Consider the following 22965-nt stretch of genomic DNA (forward strand, 5'->3'; position numbering starts at 1 on the left):
ACACTTTCTAGATTTTAACATTATTTCAAAATCAAAAATCTAATTTCAATAAAACCTCACACTCAATAGTAAACTACCCATTTATGGAATAAAAATTATTTTTGGGAAAATTACCACTTAGGTCCCTAAAATTTTCTAATTTTTCTACTTTGGCCACCAACTTTTGAAATTTGTGTAATACCTTAAAATTTTGGTTAGTGACTAAAATGCAAATTTTGAAAGTTTGGTGGCCAAAATAGAAAATTAGGAAAAGTCCATAGACCTAATTGATAATTTATAACACCCATAACCCGTATAATTATACCTATACAGATTATAGATGTCACCCGAATTATTAAAAACCATTTTCCAATTCAAAAGCGATTTAAAATTTATTTTCTTAAAATGGTAAATGATATTATAAAAATATCATATCATATAAATTATGTTTCGTTGTAACCAATTTAATTCAAAAGATTTTTTTAAATGAATAGTGAGCAATACCCGTTAACATTAAATAGTATACAGTGGCGATGAACAGTAGGGGAATCATTTCCCTGTTGGGGGAATCGGTACCCCAAAATCATTCTGGAAAATTTTGCTTAAAATCGAGGTTACTATTCATGATACAATACTGCTGCAATATTGCTACAGTAACTTCCGAAAATACATATAAACTCATAAAAATTAACCATTCATCACTATAAAAATTTCTAAAATTTATTCAACAAATAAATTGACCATTTTAAAATTACATGCCACTATCTAAAATCAAATTACATCGTAGGATGTCTTACTGATATTGAAATATACCTCTCGATGCTTGATGTCACTTTGAACTTTTTAATCCACTATTGGCTTTTTACCTATGTGTGAAAATCATCACACGCTAAGTATAAACTTAGTGAGGCAATTAAAACATTTAACAGTGCAATACAATTCATGCATGATTTTCAATGTCAAAAATCGAGTTTCCATAAAATCATTTTACTAACATAACCAATATTTTACCATGATCAAAATAATATAAAATCCCTTACCATTTATCACATAAGTTCGTAAGCTTATTTTACTAAAATACTTACCATTTAAATTCCATAAGCTCATAAGCTTATTTTATCAATATACTTGCCATTATTCCATAACCATATACCATACAAAATAACCATAAACAATAGACAATAGCCCAATATACCACCTTGAGGACCCTGGGTACACGAGTCAAATATAAGCACCGTAGTGCTATCCCGAGTATGACACATAAGGCCGTGTCCACCATCTGTACTAGGTATCCTTAAGTACAGTCCCGTATGGCACATAAGATCATACCCACCATATACACTAGGTATCCTTTAGTGTATTCCCGAATATGCAGCCTGCTGCTGGACTCTATGGCATGCCAACAATACCTTGTCCCTCAATGACTTACTTGGGCATACAATCTATTTTATTTGACCCATCCATGGCAAAGTATATTATCAATATTTAACAATGGGGCAGTTCATACCCGAAATAATATTCATGGTAAAAATCATATGCAAAAATCAGTGATCAATGCATTTTAATTTCATACTCTAACATATCAATGTTAATTTATAAAAAATGATATAAAATCATGCCGATATAAACAAGGTCGACTTATCGCAAGTCTTCCTGATGATGTATAAAACATCCATGTATAATTTCATGCATGTATTGCACTCACCTTGACACTTTATAATTTTTCCAAATTTGTGCCTCACTATCGTCCACAATAAACCTTTCATTCTATACTCGAATCGCTTTGAACACCGAGTAAATCATGATCTGTACAAAATATAGATTCATACCTATATATATGTTAGTATTGTACTAACATAAATATATTTCCAAAATAAATTCCATAACCATACTTCAAACTATTCACCGCCAAATACTTTAACACTTATTAATTCTTTTTAGTATTGGAACTAACTTTTCCAATTTACTCCGAATGGTCCTTTACCATTTTACCACTTAAATTCTTAATACCAATAATTCCATCATTGAAATTATTTCCATTCAAATGGTTTCACAAAAGCCTAATTATCTTTATGTACCCCAACTATACAAATGTTGTACTTAAACTATAAATATTTGTAAACTTCCAAAACAGTCATATACCACATCTAACTCTCATTTTAATTCCAAAAAAACATTTTCCAGCATAGTATATCAATTATACAACACTTACACAATAACCTATCAATTTTCCATATTCAGACAATTCACACTACCTTTAAAGAATCAATACTCTGTATTGCTATACACACTGAAATTCAATTCCGTTTCTTCCATTGAAAAATATACTCGAATAAGAATCTATCCATATAAATAACTCCTAATTAATTCTTTATAATGTATGGTGAATTTTCAAAGTTGACCAACAGAATCTGTTTTGCAGAATCTGTTGTTCGATTTTTCTGACCTTTCATTTGTTAAAATTTCATATCTTTTTGTATACAACTTGAAATTCATCCCCGTTTATTTTAAAAGAAACTAGATCAATATATGAACATAATACATAAAAATAATCTCCAAATTATTTTTATATAATTTCTGGTGAATTTTCGAACCTACTGCCAGATTCAAAATCCAAATTGTTTTCTTTAACTTCATTCTTAAGTTCTTCATCAATTCTTACAACCAATTCTTTAAAATCACTTAACTCTTCAAAACCTATAAAAAACAAGAATCAACATACCCTTTCATCAACTCAAGATGAACTTGAACACTAACAATAGCATGAAATATTGGTACCAAAAGATAGCGTTTTTCGCATACATCGATTTTCTACTTACAACATACTCAAAATCCCAAGTAAATTGCTTGAAAATTGAGTTAAAGCTTGCTCTTACCTTAGGAGAAGACCACGTCTATTTTGGAGAAGAAGAGAGCAAATTTGGATGAAATTTAGGAAACATTTCATCTTAATTTACATTATATCTAACTTTAAATGAATATAAAATTCATTTAATTGGAATAAGACCAAATCACCCTTAATGAATCTTCTTATTCACCATAAAACCATGACAACTTATCCTTATTATATTTCTAAGTCAAAGCTGAATTATTTTAACTTTTAATTCCGAAATTCCCCTTGAATTTTCAAAATTTGTGTTTTAGTCACTAAATTCCACTGTTTCGATAAAATCTGAAAAATTGCATATTTCCAAACCAAATTTCTCTGATCCAAAATATTAAATAATATTTCCAACCATCTTATAACATCCTTCAAATTTTCGTAAAATTCCAACTCGGTCCGAATTACCGATTCCTTATCGGCTTTAACCCTTTCTAGTTTTTCTTTACTAAAATTCCAAATCCAAAAATACGATTTCTATAAAACTCTACTCTCAAGAGTAAACCATCTATTTATGGAATAAAATTCTTTTTAGGAAACTTATCACTTAATTTCCTCAACTTTTCCCAATTTACTACTTTAACCATCAAACTTTCAAATTTTTCATTTTGGTCATTATCTAAAATTTTGGGGTATTACAATTCTCCCATCCTTTAGAAAATTCTTCCTCGAATTTTAAAACTTTCCATGAAAACACTAACTCCCTTTTTATAAAGAAGTTTATCCAATATGAATCCCACCAAAATAGGGATTTTTTTAAAACTCTCATCTTTCTCTAAAGATAAGAATAATTCAATAGTCTTTTAATCATCACTAAATTCCTTTTTCCCTTGAAAATTCATAACCGTAACATTATGATTTTGCTAAATCACTATGACTAGTGAAATCGTCTTGTTATGTAGTTCTTTGATTTCTCGAGCTAAGATCCAAATTGATTATTCTTCATAAATCAAATCTATTCAAATCCCAATTTCCTCTATTGAAATGACAAATAAAAGCTCTGGTCGATGCTTTCCAAGCATCGACACATGAAAAATATTGTGTACTTTGTCCAACTCTGGATCTCAATTACCTTCATAGTTAATGCTAACTGATAAGCCATCAGTCCAATTCTTTTTAATATCTCATAAGGTCCAATAAATCTTAAACTTATTTTTCTTTTGAGTTTTGGGCGCAAAATATTTTTTTTTCAAGGAAATACTTTAAGAAAAACTTTATCACCTTCATGAATTGCAATCTCTTTTTACTTCAAGTCTACATAAGACTTTTGTTGATCAAATATCATCTTGCGATTATATTTACTTTATCATCAATCTCTTTCAATAAATCTGGCCAACAAGATTTCGATCTTTTAACTCGAATCAATTTAATGGTGTTTGACATCTTCCCCCATATAAAGCTTCATACGAATCCATCTTGTTACTCAATTGATAACCGTCATTATAGAAAAAGTTTCCCAAAATCAAATATTTTTTCCATGATTCATTGGAATCCATCACAACTGCACTCAGCATATCTTCTAATACCATAATTGTACTTTTTGATTTACCATCCGTCTATGGATGAAAGATCGTACTGAAATTTAATCAAGTACCCAAAACTTTATGTAAATATTTCCAAAATCTTAAAGTAAACTTTGGATCCCTGTTAGATATAATGGATATTGATACTCCTTGTAATCGAACTATCTCCTTGATATACAACTCTATGTATTTATCCAATACATAATCTATTCATCTCGGAATGAAATATACCGATTTAATTAACTGGTCACTGTCACCCAACTGGAATCCTTTTTATTTGATGTCAAAGGTAGTCTAGTAACAAAATCCATATTAACTCTTTACTATTTCCACTCTGGAATAGAAATCAATTGCAACAATTACGAAAGCACTTTATGCTCAGTTTTTACTTGTTGACATGTCAAACATGTAGCAACAACTCAGTAATGTTTCTTTTCATACTTGGCCACCAAAATGACTCTTTACATCCTGATACATTTTGTTCCCACTTATATGCATATTCAGTGGACAATAATGTGCCTGAGAAAGAATATTTTTTTTTCAACTCATCATTATGAGGAATACAAATTCTTCGTTGATAAAAATAGACACTCATCAGACTTGACTTCAAAGTCTTTAGTCTCACATTTTTTTCCATCTTTCATTTTGTTTTCTCTATTATCCGATCTGAAACCATCAGCTTTATTTTTAATTCAACCATTAGTGCATCATTTTTTTCCAACAATAGTCGCACATCTATGGCTCGCAACGCTGCAAAAGTTTTCCAACTAGTGCATCTTTCACTATACAAATAATGACGCCAAATCTTTAGAGGAAAAAATACCGCTGCTAACTTAAGATCATGAGTAGGATAATTCCTCTCGTGTGCCTTTAATTGTCGAGAAGCATAGGCTACCACCCTACCTTCTTGCAAAAGTAAACAACCCAAACCATTATGAGATGTATCACTATACACCACATACTCTTTGTCCGATTCCGGTTATACCAACACTGGTGCTTCTGTTAAATATTCTTTAACGCTTTTAAAACTCTTTTGACATTTTTCAGTCCAAGCAGATGAAACATTCTTTCTCAAGAGCTTGGTCAAAGGAGAAGCAACCATCGAAAGTTTTTTTTTCACAAACCTTAGATAATAACCAACAAGTCCCAAAAACTTCGGACCTCTAAATATTCTTTGGAGGTTTTCACTCCAATATTGCTTGATATTTTTTTATACCTTCTGTCGAGACAACATAACCAAGAAAAACAACTTCTGATAGCCAAAACTCACACTTTGACATTTTGGCATATAACTTTTTACCCTTAAGTATCTCGAGAACAATACAAATATAAACATCATGCTCTATCTTTTTAGAGTATACCCGAATGTCATCAATACAACCATCTCAAGTTAATCCAAGTAAAATTGAAATACTCGATTCATCAAAATTCATGAATGATGCTAGAGCATTTTTCAAACCAAATGGAATTACTACAACTCATAGTGTCTATATCGTTTCCTGAAAACTATCTTTGGAACATCTTCCTCTTTAAAATTTAACCGGTGATATCCCATTCAAATATCAATTTTAGAAACATTACTGCTCCTTTTATGCTAATAAAACAAGTCATCAATCCTCAAAATAGGATATTTGTTCCTGATAGTTACTTTGTTTAACTATCAATAATTTTTTTAATAATCTATGCATAATTGCATATATCCATTTTTCTTTTTCACAACACCGATTTACCCCAAGGTAAAATATTCGGTCTAATGCATCCTTAATCTATCAATTCTTGCAATTGGTTCTTTATTCTCTTATCTCAATCGTAACCATTTGATAGGAACCCATAGATACATGATTAATGCCTTGATAATCATTAATATTGAATTCCACCTCTCGATCTGAAGGTAACCCATAATAATAAATCTAAAAAGACATATAGAAATTCCCGAGTTATGGAAATATCATATGATCTTACTTCATATACTTAAGTATCTCTCACCTTAGCTACAAAATCTATTCTTCCTTTTTATATCATCTAAATCACAACCATTGCTTATATCACGCTAGTGATAATTTGACTTTTTCATCAATCATTAAAATTATTAACTTCTCCGTATTTTTATAAATTAATCGCTTCTTGCGACCATTAACCCAACCTTAATGCAGAGACAACCAACTCATGATCAAAATGATCTTAAAACTTGTTAATGATAATCCCATCGGATTCATCATAAACATAAGCTCCTGAATCTTTATCGAACCTTTACTATTTGTCCGTCGAACACTTGTATCATGACCGTGACCTATAGGTCTTCCGCTATAATATCACTCGATATCAAGTAGAATTGAATATTTCTACTTTAGATTTCCTTATTTCCTTCTTAAGGAAATCTGTATAATTTTTCCAGATCCATAGAAATTATTCTCAAGCAATTGAAACATTTGTCATCTCAAATAAAAGTCTAAATGTCCATGTCATTTAAAGAAGACTTGAGAACATGTAGCAATAACTTCATAGTAGTTAATGCTATATTCTCACTAGTAAACAAATTTACTCTTTTTTTCTTATCATTACGGACTTGACAAATTTCAAGTTCTTGAGAATCCATCTCAATCTATACAATAATTCATTGCAGCATGAAATGGTTAAACAACCCATTTTCGCATATTTACCTTTCCAAGGTAACTCTATCCAATTTTATGGACTTGATATCCATTCTCAAACCAACTCATAACCATTTGATTCACTAATAATTCAAATTTCTTCAAACTTTTAGCGGAAATCATATTTACCGTTTACTCAATTTCTCTTACTCAATCAACAATGCTTTAAACAATTTAATGCTTAGCTTAAATATTTCTCACTTATTTAAGCTTACCTGGAGAAACCTTAAAATCATCACTAGATTTATTAATCTCCTCTGGATTCTTATCCAATTCGACTTTTCTTATAAGTCGTTCAAACTTTTTAATCAATTCTTCTACAAAAAATGGAGAAAAATCCCTTACAACAATCCACCCTTGTAAGGTATTTTACATAAGTCATGTCGGGTCTCTTTTTGTCGATTTCAATCTCAACCTTCTTTTCAACAATTTCAACTTTCTTACCTTTGTCTTTAATTCCAACATCTGAACATAGTCAGAATCATCACTTTAGTAAAAAGTAACTTTACTCCCTATAACATCATCACAATATATATACAAATATCAGTAACTCTTGACATACTAGTGGCATGTATACATTTTTTAACTCAAAATAACCTCAGTTTAGTCATAGAATCGGCTAAACCTGTAGTTCTAATACCAATAAATGTAACACCCAAAACTCATATAATTATACCTATATAGATTATAGATGTCACCCGAATTATTAAAAACCATTTTCCAATTCAAAAGCGATTTAAAATTTATTTTCTTAAAATGGTAAATGATATTATAAAAATATCATATCATATAAATTATGTTTCGTTGTACCTAATTTAATTCAAAAGATTTTTTAAAAATGAATAATGAACAGTACCCGTTAACAGTGAATAGTATACAATGGCGATGAACAGTAGGGGAATCGGTACCCCCAAAATCATTCTGGAAAATTTTGCTTAAAACCCAGGTTATTGTTCATGCTACAATACTGCTACAATATTGCTACAATAACTGCTACAGTAACTTCCGAAAATACATATAAACTCATAAAAATTAACCTTTCATCACTATAAAAATTTCTAAAATTTATTCAACAAATAAATTGAACATTTTAAAATTACATGCCACTATCTAAAATCAAATTCCATCGTAGGATGTCTTACTGATATTGAAATATACCTCTCGATGCTTGATGTCACTTTGAACTCTTTAATCCACTATTGGCTTTTTACCTACGTGTGAAAATCATCACACGCTAAGTATAAACTTAGTGAGGCAATTAAAACATTTAACAGTGCAATACAATTCATGCATGATTTTCAATGTCAAAAATCGAGTTTCCATAAAATCATTTTACTAACATAACCAATATTTTACCATGATCAAAATAATATAAAATCCCTTACCATTTATCCCATAAGCTCGTAAGCTTACTTTACCAAAATACTTACCATTTAAATTCCATAAGCTCATAATCTTATTTTATCAATATACTTCCCATTATTCCATAACCATATACCATAGAAAATAACCATAAACAATAGACAATAGCCCAATATACCACCCTGAGGATTCTGGGTACACCGGGTCAAATATAAGCACCATAGTGCTATCCCGAGTATGACACATAAGGTCGTGTCCACCATCTGTACTAGGTATCCTTAAATACAGTCCCGTATGGCACATAAGGTCGTACCCACCATATACACTAGGTATCCTTTAGTGTATTCCTGAATATGCAGCCTGCTGTTGGACTCTATGGCATGCCAACTATACCTTGTCCCTCAATGACTTACTTGGGCATACATTCTATTTTATTTGACCCATCCATGGCAAAGTATATAATCAATATTTAACAATGGGGCAGTTCATATCCGAAATAACATTCATGGTAAAAATCATATGCAAAAATCAGTGATCAATGCATTTTAATTTCATACTCTGTCATATCAATGTCAATTTATAAAAAATGATATAAAATCATGCCGATATAAACAAGGTCGACTTATCGCAAGTCTTCCTGATGATGTATATAACATCCATGTATAATTTCATGCATGTATTGCACTCACCTTGACACTTTATAATTTTTCCAAATTTGTGCCTCACTATTGTCCACAATAAACCTTTCCTTCTATACTCGAATCGCTTTGAACACAGAGTAAATCATGATCTGTACAAAATATAGATTCATACCTATATATATGTTAGTATTGTACTAACATAAATATATTTCCAAAATAAATTCCATAATCATACTTCAAACTATTCACCGCCAAATACTTTAACACTTATTAATTCTTTTTAGTATTGGACCTAACTTTTCCAGTTTACTCAAAATGGTCCTTCACCATTTTACCACTTAAATTCTTAATACCAATAATTCCATCATTGAAATTATTTCCATTCAAATGCTTTCACAAAAGCCTAATTATCTTTAGGTACCCCAATTGTACAAATGTTGTACTTAAACCACAAATCTTTTTAAACTTCCAAAACAGTCATATATCACATCTAACTCTCATTTTAATTCCAAAACAACATTTTCCAGCATAGTATATCAATTATACAACACTTACACAACAACCTATCAATTTTCCATATTCAGACAATTCACACTACCTTTAAAGAATCAATACTCTGTATTTCTATACATATTGGAATTCAATTCCGTTCCTTCCATTGAAAACTATACTCGAATAAGAATCTATCCATATAAATAACTCCTTCAAATTCATTCTGTACAATTTATGGTAAATTTTCAAAGTTGACAAACAGAATCTGTTTTGCAGAATCTGCTCTCCGATTTTTCTGACCTTTCCTTTGTTAAAAATTCATATCTTTTTGTATACAACTTGAAATTGATCCCCGTTTATTTTAAAAGAAACTAGATCAATATATGAACATAATAGATAAAAATAATATCCAAACTATTTTTATATAATTTCTGGTGAATTTTCGAACCTCCTACCAGATTCAAAATCCAAACTGTTTTCTTTAACTTCATTCTTAGGTTTTTCATCAATTCTTACAACCAATTCTTTAAAATCACTTAACTCTTCAAAACCTATAAAACACAAAAATCAACATACCCTTTCATCAACTCAAGATGAACTTGAACACTAACAATAGCATGCAATATTGGTACCAAAAGATAATGTTTTTCGCATATAACGATTTTCTACTTACAACATACTCAAAAATCCCAAGTAAATTGCTTGAAAATTGAGTTAAAGCTTGCTATTATCTTAGGAGAATACCACGTCTGTTTTGGAGAAGAAGAGAGAAAATTTGGATGAAATTTAGGAAACATTTCATCTTAATTTACATTATATCTAACTTTAAATGAATATAAAATTCATTTAATTGGAATAAGACCAAATCACCCTTAATGAATCTTCTTATTCACCATAAAACCATGAAAACTCATCCTTATTATATTTCAAAGTCAAAGCTGAATTATTTTGACTTTTAATTCCGAAATTCCCCTTGAATTTTCAAAATTTGCATTTTAGTCACTAAATTCCACTGTTTTGATTAAATCTAAAAAATTGCATATTTTCAAACCAAATTTCTCTGATCCAAAATATTAAAATAATATTTCCAACCATCTTATAACATCCTTCAAAATTTCATAAAATTCTAACTCGGTCCGAATTACCGATTCCTTATCGGCTTTAACCCTTTCTAGTTTTTCTTTACTAAAATTCCAAATCCAAAAATATGATTTCTATAAAACTCTACTCTCAAGAGTAAACCATCTATTTATGGAATAAAATTATTTTTAGGAAATTTATCACTTAATTTCCTCAACTTTTCCCAATTTACTACTTTGACCATCAAACTTTCAAATTTTTCATTTTGGTCATTATCTAAAATTTTGGGGTATTACATAATTTTCCTAAAAAGAATTTTTATTCCATAAATGGATAGTTTAATCTTGTGAATGGGGTTTATTGAAATCATATTTTTGATTGGGAAATTGTGTTAAAAACTAGAAACTATTAAAGTTCGGTAAAAATTTGGTAAATCGAAACGAATAGAAATTTTGAGAAAATCTGAAGGATGATAAATTAAGCTTAGAAATATTATTTCCACATTTTAAAATGATGAAAAATAATATGAATCATTGGATTTGAAGATTTATTTCCATGTTTAATTTGGATCGTTTGATTAAAGTGACAATATTGCAATTTTTTTAAAGTTGCTTGGTAAAATTGGAAAACGGTAAAATATTTTGTTCATCTTTGACTTTGGAAAGATAATAAGGTTATGTGACCTGGTATTATTGTAAATATCAAGTTTCATTAATGGTAAAATACACATTTCTCATTAAATGATATTTTATTCATTTAAGCTTAAATAAAGGCTAAATTAACATTGAATTCATTAGAAACTTCATGAAAACTTAGCCATTTTCAGCCAACATTTCATGCTCCCCATGAACAAGGAAAAAGATTTTTTATTTTTCATTTTTGAGCAATTTCCTTTGGATTTCGGATCATGCCCTAATATAGAAAATTGTTCTATTCAAAAAATGTTATCATTTGGTACCATTATTGTTTGCAAATTTGGTTTGTGTTCAAAGGTCTTAAATTCTAGTGTTTATGTTCACATTTCGGTTTATGGAATTGATTAAGGATTTTGATGTTATTGAGGTTGTAGAATCATTTCCAAGCATGATTGATGATTAAAATCACTTGTACATGATCATATCAACATATGAAGTTTCAACCTAACTCTAATATTTGGAGAAAGATGGTTTTTGATGAAATTAAGTTATGTTTTTTATTGTAGAGATTTTATAAGGTTGAATCGAACTTTATTTCATGCTTGAATCGAATTAAAATCGAGTAAAATCATGAAAACCCTAATATTAAACATACAAAGCATTCTGCCTTGACAATAGAGGATGAGAAAAATTATGGAAAATTTTATGTAGGGGCTAGAAATGATGTAGGAAGTATTCTATAAGCCTTAGAAAAATTTGGGGACCATTATATAATTTTATGAAAGTTGGGGAACCTAATAAAAAATTTTAGAAAAGTTATGGATTGTTGTGTTATTGTTCAATAGTTTATTTACTATGACGCAAATTAATTTTTGAGTGTTGAAATTGAAGTTAGGATGTGAAATTGGGATTATTTTGGAAAGCTTGTAAAAGTTGAGGTTTAAATCACAAATATGGAAAGTTTGGGAGCTTAAGTGAAAATGTTATGTGAAGTTGGGATAAAAAGGAAATTGAGTGTTCAATTAGAAGTATTAAATTCAACATTTATGTTGTGACATGGAAATTGTATCGAATAAGCATCGAAAAATTTGTTAGGAATTTATTTTCCAAAGTATGCCAATGTTAGTAAGATTCTAACATTTGGTTTGAATTTGTATATGTTTCGTAATGATGTTCATATAGAGATTGAGTTATTGAAATCAAGATAAAATATTATTAAAGCTAAAGAGAAGCTTAAGGATGAAATAGGAAATTCCAAGCAATGTTGCAAGCTAAGGACACCAGGTGAGTGCAAATTTAATTTGTACTTATGTTATCGAACAAACAATGGCTTGCAATGAGCCAGTGACAGAGTAACTATGGTAAGGAGTGACTCCTAATAAGTTATGTGTTTTGTGATTCATGCATATATGTGCATTTGGTGAGCTAATAGAATTAGTGAACAAGTTGAAAATGCAAATTGGTGAAATCTGCTTAGAATTTATTTTTTGGATAGTAAATTTAGAAAATTGCCATAAATTATAAAACAATGATTAGAGGATGATTTTTTATACAGTTGGATCAGTATACAACTATAGTTTTGTTTAGAACAAATGGAAACTAATATCGAGGTATATACAAAATGATATGAATTTTTAACTGATAATAGGTCAGAAAATGGGGCATCAGATTCTGCTCAAAAAAGATTTTTTCAGTCAAATTTGAAAATTTACCATAAATTGTAAAAATTTAACTAGAAGGAGTGCCTTATATGGATAGATTAATATTTTAGTATAGTTTACAGTGGTATAAACATAATAATTTTAAAGGTTTATAATAATACAAAATAATATTTCTTTAAAGGTAATACAAACTGCCAGAATATGAAATGATGACAATTTTTTGGATTTAATCGAATTAGAAGCAAATGATCAAGTTAAAGCTTAGTGAGGCTTATATTTTGACTTGTATATAATGTAAAAGTGAGTGAAATGCATACATAACATTATACATGGATGTTTTATACATCATTGGGTAGGAGTTGCGATAAGTCTACCTTGTTTATATTGGCATGATATTTATGTCATATATCATATATTTGACATATTCTAAATATGTCAAAGGTTGAATACAAAATGCATTGATCACTGATCGTTACATGTGATGTTTATCATGAACATTTATGATATTTAATATGAATGATATTTCAGGTATGAACTACCCAACGTTAAATTATTATAATATACTTTGCCATGGATGGATCAAATAAAATAGACTATATGCTTAAGTAAGTCATTGAATGACATGATGTAATTGGCATCCCATAGAGTCTAGAAGTTGCATAATCTGATTAGGACTAATTTGTAAGGACCTTTAATGCAACACTTTATTGTGTAAGGGCACTAAGTACATATGTGGGCACGACCTTATATGTATTATGGTGGGCACGACCTTATGTATATTAGCACTTCAGTGCAATTTTTACTTGAATACCCAGGGTCTTCATAGATTTACATTTGTGCTATGGTTTATTGGTTAATAAATTATAAACAAAAAAAATAAACTTACAAGCTTGTGGGATAAATGACAAGTATATTGGTAAGAAACTTTATATCCGGTTATACCTTGTTATTTTATGGTAACATGGATGGAATACAAGTAAAGTGATCACATTGCATTGAATATTATTACTCATTTATATTTATATGTTGCATTACTTTGAATATTTATATGATTATCCCATTAAGTGTATACTTAGCGTGTGATGATTTTCACGCGTAGGAAAAGGAAAAAAATGAGTAAGGAGCTGAGCTTGGCATCAATCACCAAGGAATTATTTACAGGTAACAATGATGACATCCTAATGTGTTCTAAAAGTTATAGATGTCTTGTGTACGAGACTGAAATGTTTGCAATTTCTTAATATAGTTAGTATTAAATAAAAATTAATAGTATGAATAAATATTATAATATTAAAATATGCTTAAATAAAATTAATTTGGGTTTTAAATCAAATGTGGTGGACAGTTGTATTTATTTTATGAAATAGAACATAACTATCTGTCACTGTTTGAAACTGATTTTGAATTGGTAACTAACAATGTTATATTACGATTTTTCTCTGAATAATTATTTTATAATAATTGTTCAAGTTATGAAACTTGAGATGTTTGAATGAAACAAAATTTTTCTCAGTTCACTTAAAGAAAATGTTTTTGAATTTCTGATGTGGCATCTATAACTCGTATTGGTTCACATATACGAGTTATGGATGTTACATTTATTGGTATTAGAGCTACATGTTTAGCTGATTCTAGGGCTAAATCATTCTTGTTTTGAGTTAAAAAGTGTATACATGCCACTATGATGTCATTGTTACTGATTTGGTGATTATAAGGTTCGATTGATGCCACTCATTACTTATAGAGGTGAATAAATAAAGTGTATGAAAAAGATGTCTGTATTCGAGGGTTTGAAGAACGTGATCGAGTAAGAAGTTAAAATATAAGGTAATAGTGATATAATGATGTTAACCATCTTTCTCTTGTTTAGTCTAAATAAGTTGATGCTTTGGCATAATATAAAGTGTCAATGTTAGTTTAAGAAAACCACTCATTCATGCATAAGTATAGTATGTGTTAAAGAATGAAACATTCTGAAAGAACTTATCTAAAGTGACGTGTGTGCCTAACCCTTTAGGCTTGAAGGCAAGGGTATGTAGTATTTGTAGACAGTAACTGTCTAGTAAGGATTGAAAGTGTTGAGTTTCAATAGACTTGATAGAATTACCCTTCAAATGTAATTTTTTTAAAATAGATTGATTTCCCCTATCATGTCATGATGAATTATCACTTAAAACGATTGATTTTAAAGAATTAAAAAAATTCGAGATTTTAGTGGTTGGAAAAGAGAGTAAACAAGTTCCCTACTGGGATTTTGGCATTAACTATTATGAGTTATTGCTATAAGGTTGTTAAATCTTCTTAACAGATGAGGTGGACACTCAAACTTTCATAGTTAAGTTGGAAGATATTTCGACTGTTTGAGAGTGTCTAATTGTGTATCTGCAAGAGTTACCTAAATTACCTCTAGATGGAGATGTAGAAAGTAAAATAGAGATGATTCCCGATATTGTGTTTATTTCTATAGCCCATATCGAATGGCTTCAACTGAGCTAAGATAAGTAAAGAATGATTAGTAGAATTGTTAAGAATGGGAATTTACAAGACTATGCGTGTCGTCTGGGATGCACTAGTGTTATTGTAAAAAAAAAGACGAGTCCATAAAATTATGTATGGATTATCTTCCGTTAAATAAGGTAACAAAGAGGAACAAGTATCCTCTTTCGAGGATTTATAATCTTTTAAACCAGTTAAAAGGGTGTGTTGGTGTCTCCCAAGTTGGATCTTCCTAAGACATTTTTAGAATTCGATATGAACACTATGAGCTTGCGATAATGTCGTTTGGTGTAACAAATGTTCCTCTGACACTTATTGATTGAATAAATTGAGTATTTTAGTTAAACTTGGATTAATTGGTGGCAGTGTTCATTGATGTTATTGTAATCTATTGTAAGATTAGAAAAGAACACGATGTCTGTTTTTGTATAGCTCATCAAATATTCGGGAGAAAAATTGCATGCTAAGTTGACCAAGTTTAAATGTTGGTTGTCTAAGGTTGTATTCCTTGGCCATGTGGACTTAGCTAAGGGATAAGAATATATATCAAGGCAGTAAAATATATAGTCAAATTATAAATTCTAAAGAATGTTTCGAATTTCAAAGTTTCTTGGGATTTGTTGGTTATTATCGAAGGTTCATAAAGAACTTTTCGATGATTATAATCCCTCTAACTAAACTATTGAGGAAAGACGTATTATTCATATGGACTGTTAAGTGCCAAGAAAACTTGGTGATATTAAAAAAGAATACTGACATAAGCTCCAAGGTCAGTATAATTAGAATCTGGAAAAGATTATGTGAATTACAGCAATGCGTCTCAAAATAGTTTGGGATGCGTGTTTGTACAAGAGGAAAAGTTTTGGTTTATGCTTCAAAGCAACTATAGGATCATGAAAGAAAATTATCTAACTCACGATCTCGAGTTGGCAATAGTAGTATTTACTTTGTTGATATAACACCACTATCTATATGGTGAGTGACGTTATATCTATGCAAATCTCAAAAGTCAAAAGTTTGTGTTAACTAGAACGAGTGACAATAAAAGAAATTGATTGAATTCCTTAAAGACTGATGATGTACTTATCAATTGCAAAGGAGAAGCTAATGTGGTGACTAATAAGATAAAGCCGAAAGACATTTCTATTCTGAGAGTTTCGAATACGTGATTGTCTTTAAGGAAAAATGGTGTTTTCATTGTATAATTAAATTTAAAGTCTATGTTGCTAGACCGAATAAAGGATCTTCAGAGAAAATATGAGTCTGAAAAATGTTTATATTATCGAGGAAAGAGTTTAGAAGCAGTTATAAAAAAGAGTTATCATCGAGCTTGTTTCTAAATGGATGACATGTCAGAAAGTTAAAGTAAAGCATCAGTGCCTTTTAAATTATTGTAACTGATATTTATCCCTTAATGGGAATGGGAATGAGTTACAATGGACCTTGTAATGGGAAAAGATCATTTAAGATAATCTTAATATAGTTATTGAACGACAAGTCTTGTGCAGACTTGAAAAGAAAATAGATTGAATACCAGGAAGGTGATAAAGAAGTATTTCTTAAATTACCACCTTGGAAAAAAGTATTGTGGTTCAGACGCAAAGGAAAGTGAAGTATAAGATTTATTGGACCTTATAAGAATATAAAAAAAACGTTGGATCAATGACTAATCACCTAAAATTGCCTCCGGAAATGGACAAGATCCATAATGTTTTCATGTGCTGATGCTCAAGAAGTATCAATCAGATCCTTAGCATTTTATCCCCTAGAATAAATAGAGATTCAACCATATTTGACGTATGAAAAAGAACAAATACTTATTAAAGTTCGACAGAGAAATCAAAGGTTGAAAAAGCTAATCGAAAAAAAGAACAGGATATGGAAAAACAATATCCTTATCTATTTACATCAAGTACGTATTGAAAATTCGAGGACAAATTTTCTTAACGGGGAAGAATTGTAATACCCCAAAATTTTAGTTAGTGACTAAAATGAAAAATTTAAAAGTTTGGTGGCTAAAATAAAAAATTGGGAAATGTTTAGGGACCTAATTGGTAATTTTACAAAAAATTATTCCATAAATTTATAGCTTGATCTTGAGAGTGGGGTTTATTGAAATCAGATTATTGATCTGGAAATTGTGTTAAAAACTAGAAAGTGTTAAAGTTTGGTAAAAATTCGGTAAATTGGATCGAATAGAAATTAATGAAAAAAATAGACATTTCTCATTAAATGAATATTTTATTCGTTTAAGCTTAAATAAAGGTTAAATCAACATGAAATTCATTAGAAATTTCACGGAAACTTAGCCATTTTCAGTCAACATTTCATTCTCCCCATGAACAAGGTAAGATACTTTTTATTTTTCATTTTTGAGCAATTTCCTTTGGATTTCGGATCATGCCGTGAAATAGAAAATTATTCTACTCGAAAAACGCTATCATTTGGTACCATTATTGTTTTCTAATTTGATTTGTGTTCAAAGAACCCAAATTGTAGGGTTTATGTTAACATTAGGGTTTATGGAATTGATGAAAGATTTTGATGTTATTGAGGTTGTAGAATCATTTCAAATCATGATTGATGATTAAAATCACTTGTACATAATCATATGAATATATTAAGTATCGACCTAACCCTAATCTTGAGAGAAAGATGTATTTTGATAAAATTAAGTTAGGTTTTTTATTATAGATATTTTATAAGGTTGAATCAAACTTGATTTCGTGCTTTAATTGAATCAAAATCGAGTAAAATCATGAAAACCCTAATATTGAACATACAAAGCTTTCCGCCTTGACTATAGAGTATGATAAAAATTATGGAAAATTTATGTTTGGGTTGTAAATGATGTAGAAAGTATTATACAAGCCTTAGAAAATTTATGTTATGTGATTTGTGATGCATGTATATATGTGAATTTGGTGAGCTAATAGAATTAGTGAACAAGTTAAAAATTCAAATTGGTGAAATCTGCTTAGAATTTATGTTCTGGACAATAAGTTTAGAAAACTTCCATAAATTGTAAAAAAAATGTTTAAAGTATGATTTTCATACTGTTGGATTAATATACCAGTATATATTTTTAGAACAAACGGAAATTGATTTTGAGGTATATACAAAAATATATAAATTTTTAACTGAGGATATGTTAGAAAATGGGGCAACAGATTCTGCTCAAAACAGATTATGTCGGTCAACTTTGAAAAAATTCCATAAATAGTACGAATTGAACTAGCAGAATTGCCTTATATGGTTTGATTCGTATTTGAGTCTAGTTTCCAGTGGAATAAACGAAATAATTTTTAAAAGCTGTATATTAATACATAATAATATTTCTTTAAAGGTAGTTCAAACTCCCAAAATATGAAATTATCACAAATTTTTGGATTTAACCGAATTATAAGCAAATGATCAAGTTAAATCTTAGTGAGGCTTATTTTTTACTTGTATATAATGTTAAAGTGAGTGCAATGCATACATAACATTATACATGAATGTTTTATATATCATTGGGTAGGACTTACGATAAGTCTACCTTGTTTATATTGGCATATTCTAAATATATCAAAGGTTGAATATAAAATGCATTGATCACTGATCGTTACATATGATGTTTATGATGAACATATATGATATTTAACATGAATGATATTTCGGGTATGAACTGCCCAATAGTAAATTATGATAATATACTTTATCATGGATGGATCAAATAAATTCATTGAAGGACATGGTGTAATTGGAATGCCATAGATTCTAGCAATTGCATAATCAGATTAACACTAATGTGTAAGAACATTTAGTGTAGCACTATAGTGTGCAATGGAACTAAGTGCATATGATGGGCACGACCTTATACGTATTAGCACTTCGGTGTATATTTGACTCGAATACCCAGGGTATTCATAGATTTACGTTTGGGCTATGATTTATTGTTAATAAATGATAAACATGAAAATAAGCTTACGAGCTTATGGGATAAATGACAAGTATATTGGTAAGAAACTTTATATCCGATTATATCATGTTATTTTATGGCAACATGGTTGGAATGCATGTAAAATGATCACATTGCATTGAATATTATTACTCATTTATATTTATATTTTGCATTGCTTTGAATATTTATATGATTCTCACTAAGTGTATACTTAGCGTGTGATGATTTTCACGCGTAGGAAAAAGGAAGAAAAGGAGTAAGGAGCTGAGCTTGGCATCAACCACCAAGTAAATATTTACAAGTTACAATGATGACATTCTAATGTGTTCTAAAAGTTGTAGATGGCACGTATACGAGAATGAAATGTTTGCAATTTCTTAATATAGTTAGTATTAAATACAATTAATAGTATGAATAAATATTATGATATTAAACTATGCTTAAATGAAATTAATTTGGGTTTTAAATCAAACGTGGTAGACATTTGTATTTATTTTATGAAACAAAACAGAATTGTCTATCATTGCTTGAAACTGGTTTTGAACTGGTTTTGTCTATCAATACTTGAGATGTTTGACTGAAACAAAATTTTACTCAATTCACTTAAAGAAATGTTTTTAAATTTATGATGTGACATTTGTAACTCGTATTGATTCGTGTATACAAGTTATGGTTGTTACAATTTACATTTTTGTCACTAACCAAAATTTTGGGGTATTACAATTCTCCCCGTTAAGAAAATTCATCCTTGATTTTTCAATTCATATATGATGTAAATAGACAAAGATGCTTCTTTTTCACTTTTTGATTTCTTTGTCAAACTTTAATAAGTACTAGTTCTTTTTCATAAGCCAAATATGGAATAATCTCTATTTTCTCTGGGGTGATAATATGTGAATGATATGATAGATACCTCCTCAGTGTCGACACATGAAAAACATTATCGATATTGTCCATTTCCGGAGGCACTTATAGTTCATAAGTCACTGATGTGTTTTTTTATAATCTTATAAGGTCCAATAAATATGGAACTCAACTTTCCTTTGCCTCCGAACCATAATATTTTCTCTAAGGTGATAATTTAAGAAATACTTCTCTATCACCTTCCTGGAATTCAATCTATTTTCTTTTCAAGTATGCGTAAGAACTTTTTTTGGATCAGTAACTATCTTGAGATAATCTTTAATGATCTTTTCCCATTACAAGTTCCATTGTAACTAGTTTCTATTCCCACTAAGGGATAGAATTCAGTTACAATAATTTAGAAAGCATTTGATACTTTAACTCACTGACATGTCAACCATTTAGAAACAAACTCGATGATAACTCTTTTCACACCTGCTTCTAAACTCTTTACTCGATAATATAAACATTCATAAAACTTAACCTTAAAGTCTTTAATTACCCTTTTTTTTGTTTCTTCTATCTTTGACAAGCACGACAATTTTAATATTTTCTCTAAAGATCCTTTATCAGATCTAGCAACATATGCTTTAAATTTAATTCAATCCATTTCTTTTATTTTCACTCATTCGAGTCAACACATACTTTTGACTTTTGAGATCCGTATAGATATAATGTCACTCACCATGTAGATAGTGGGTTTATATCAACAAAGTAAACACAACTATTGCCAACTCAAGATCGTGAGTTAGATAATTTCTTTCATGCTTCTCCAGGTTCTTTGAAGCATAAACCAAAACCTTTCCTATTGTACGAACATGCATCCCAAAACATTATGAGACGCTTTACTATAATTCACATAATCATTTCCAGATTCTAATTATACTGACCTTGGAGCTTATGTCAATATTCTATTTAACATCTCCAAGTTTTCCTTGGCACTTAACAATCCAAATGAATAACACGTCTTTCCTCAATAGCTTGGTCAGAGGGAATATAATCATCGAAAGGTTATTTATGAACCTTCAATAACATCCAAAAAATCCCAAGAAAATTTGAAATTCAAAAACATTCCTTGGAATTTATCCTTCGATTATATCTCGTTTTTCCTTTATGTATAATCTTATCCCCTTAGCTGAGTCCACATGGCCAAGGAATACAACCTTAGACAACCAACATTTACACTTGGTCAACTTAGCATGCAATTTTTATCCCCAATAGTTGGAAGAGCTATACAAAAAACAAACATCGTGTTCTTCCCTGGTCTTACAATAGATCACAATAACATCAATTTACACTGCCACCAATTAATCCAAGTATAACTAAAATAATCAGTTTATCCAATCCATAAGTGTAGCATGAACATTCGTTAAACCAAATGACATTATCACAACTCGTAATGTTCATATCAAATTCTGAAAATTGTCTTAGAAAGATCTTCTTCCATATCATTAACCTATAATATCACGTGAGGAGATCCGACTTGGGAGACACTAATGCACCTTTTTAACTGATCAAAAGATCATCGATTCTCGGAATAGGATACTTTTTCTTCTTTGTTACCTTATTTAACAGACGATAATCCACTCATAATTGCATAAACTCGTCTTTCTTTTTAACAATAACACTGGTGCATCCTAGATGACACGCTTATTCTTGTAAATCCCTGTTCTTAACAATTCGACTACGTATGCCTTTAATTTTCTGAGCTCATTTGGAGCCATTCGATACGGCCATAAAAATAAATGCAATACCTGATAACATCTCTATTTCAATTTATACATCTCAATCTAGAGGTAATACAGGTAACTTTGTAGCTACATAATTGTAAAACCTCGAACAGTTGGAATATCTTCCAACTTAACTAAGAAATTTTGAGTGTCCACCTCCTTTACAAAGAAGGTTTAATAACCTTATAGCAATAACTTCATAATAGTTACTACCAAAATCCCAGTAGGGAATAGGTTCACTCTCTTTCCCTACCACTAGTATCTCGAAACTTTTCAAATTCTTTAAAATTCAATCGCTCTAAGCAGTAATTCATTTCAACATGGTAGGTGGTAATAAATCCATTCCAAATATTACCTTCTAAAGGTAATTATATCAAGTCTATTTTAAACAAACACGTTGAATCCTTAACAGGAAATTATTGTCTACAAATACGATTCACCCTCGCACTCTAGCCAAAACGGTTAATCACACACATATCATTTAGAATCAATTGTAGCAGAATGTTTCATTCTTTTATCAGTACTCTACTTATGCGTAAATGAGGGGTTTCCTTAATCCAACATTGGCATTTTCTATTGTGCCAATACATTATCTTATTAGACTAAACAATAGAATTATGGCTAACAACATTACTATCACTATTAGCTTATTTTTGAATCTTATGCTCGTTCACGTTCTTTAAACCCTCGAATACACACATATTTTTTTCATTCAGTGTATTTATTCACTTCTATTAGTAAGGAGTGGCATCAATCAAACCTTATAATCACCAAATCAATAACAATGACATCCTAGTAGCATGTATACCTTTTAACTCAAAACAAGCTCTGTTTAGTCCTAGAATCAGCTAAATCTATAGTTCTGATACCAATAAATATAACACTCATAACTCGTATACACGTACTAATACGACTTACATATGTCACATCAGAAATTCAAAATATTTCTTCAATTGAACTGAGTGAAATTTTGTTTCATTCAAACATC

Source organism: Hibiscus syriacus, unplaced genomic scaffold, assembly GCF_006381635.1.
Source record: "Hibiscus syriacus cultivar Baekdansim isolate YM2019G1 unplaced genomic scaffold, ASM638163v2 tig00002237_pilon, whole genome shotgun sequence".
NCBI classification, from domain to species: Eukaryota; Viridiplantae; Streptophyta; class Magnoliopsida; order Malvales; family Malvaceae; genus Hibiscus; species Hibiscus syriacus.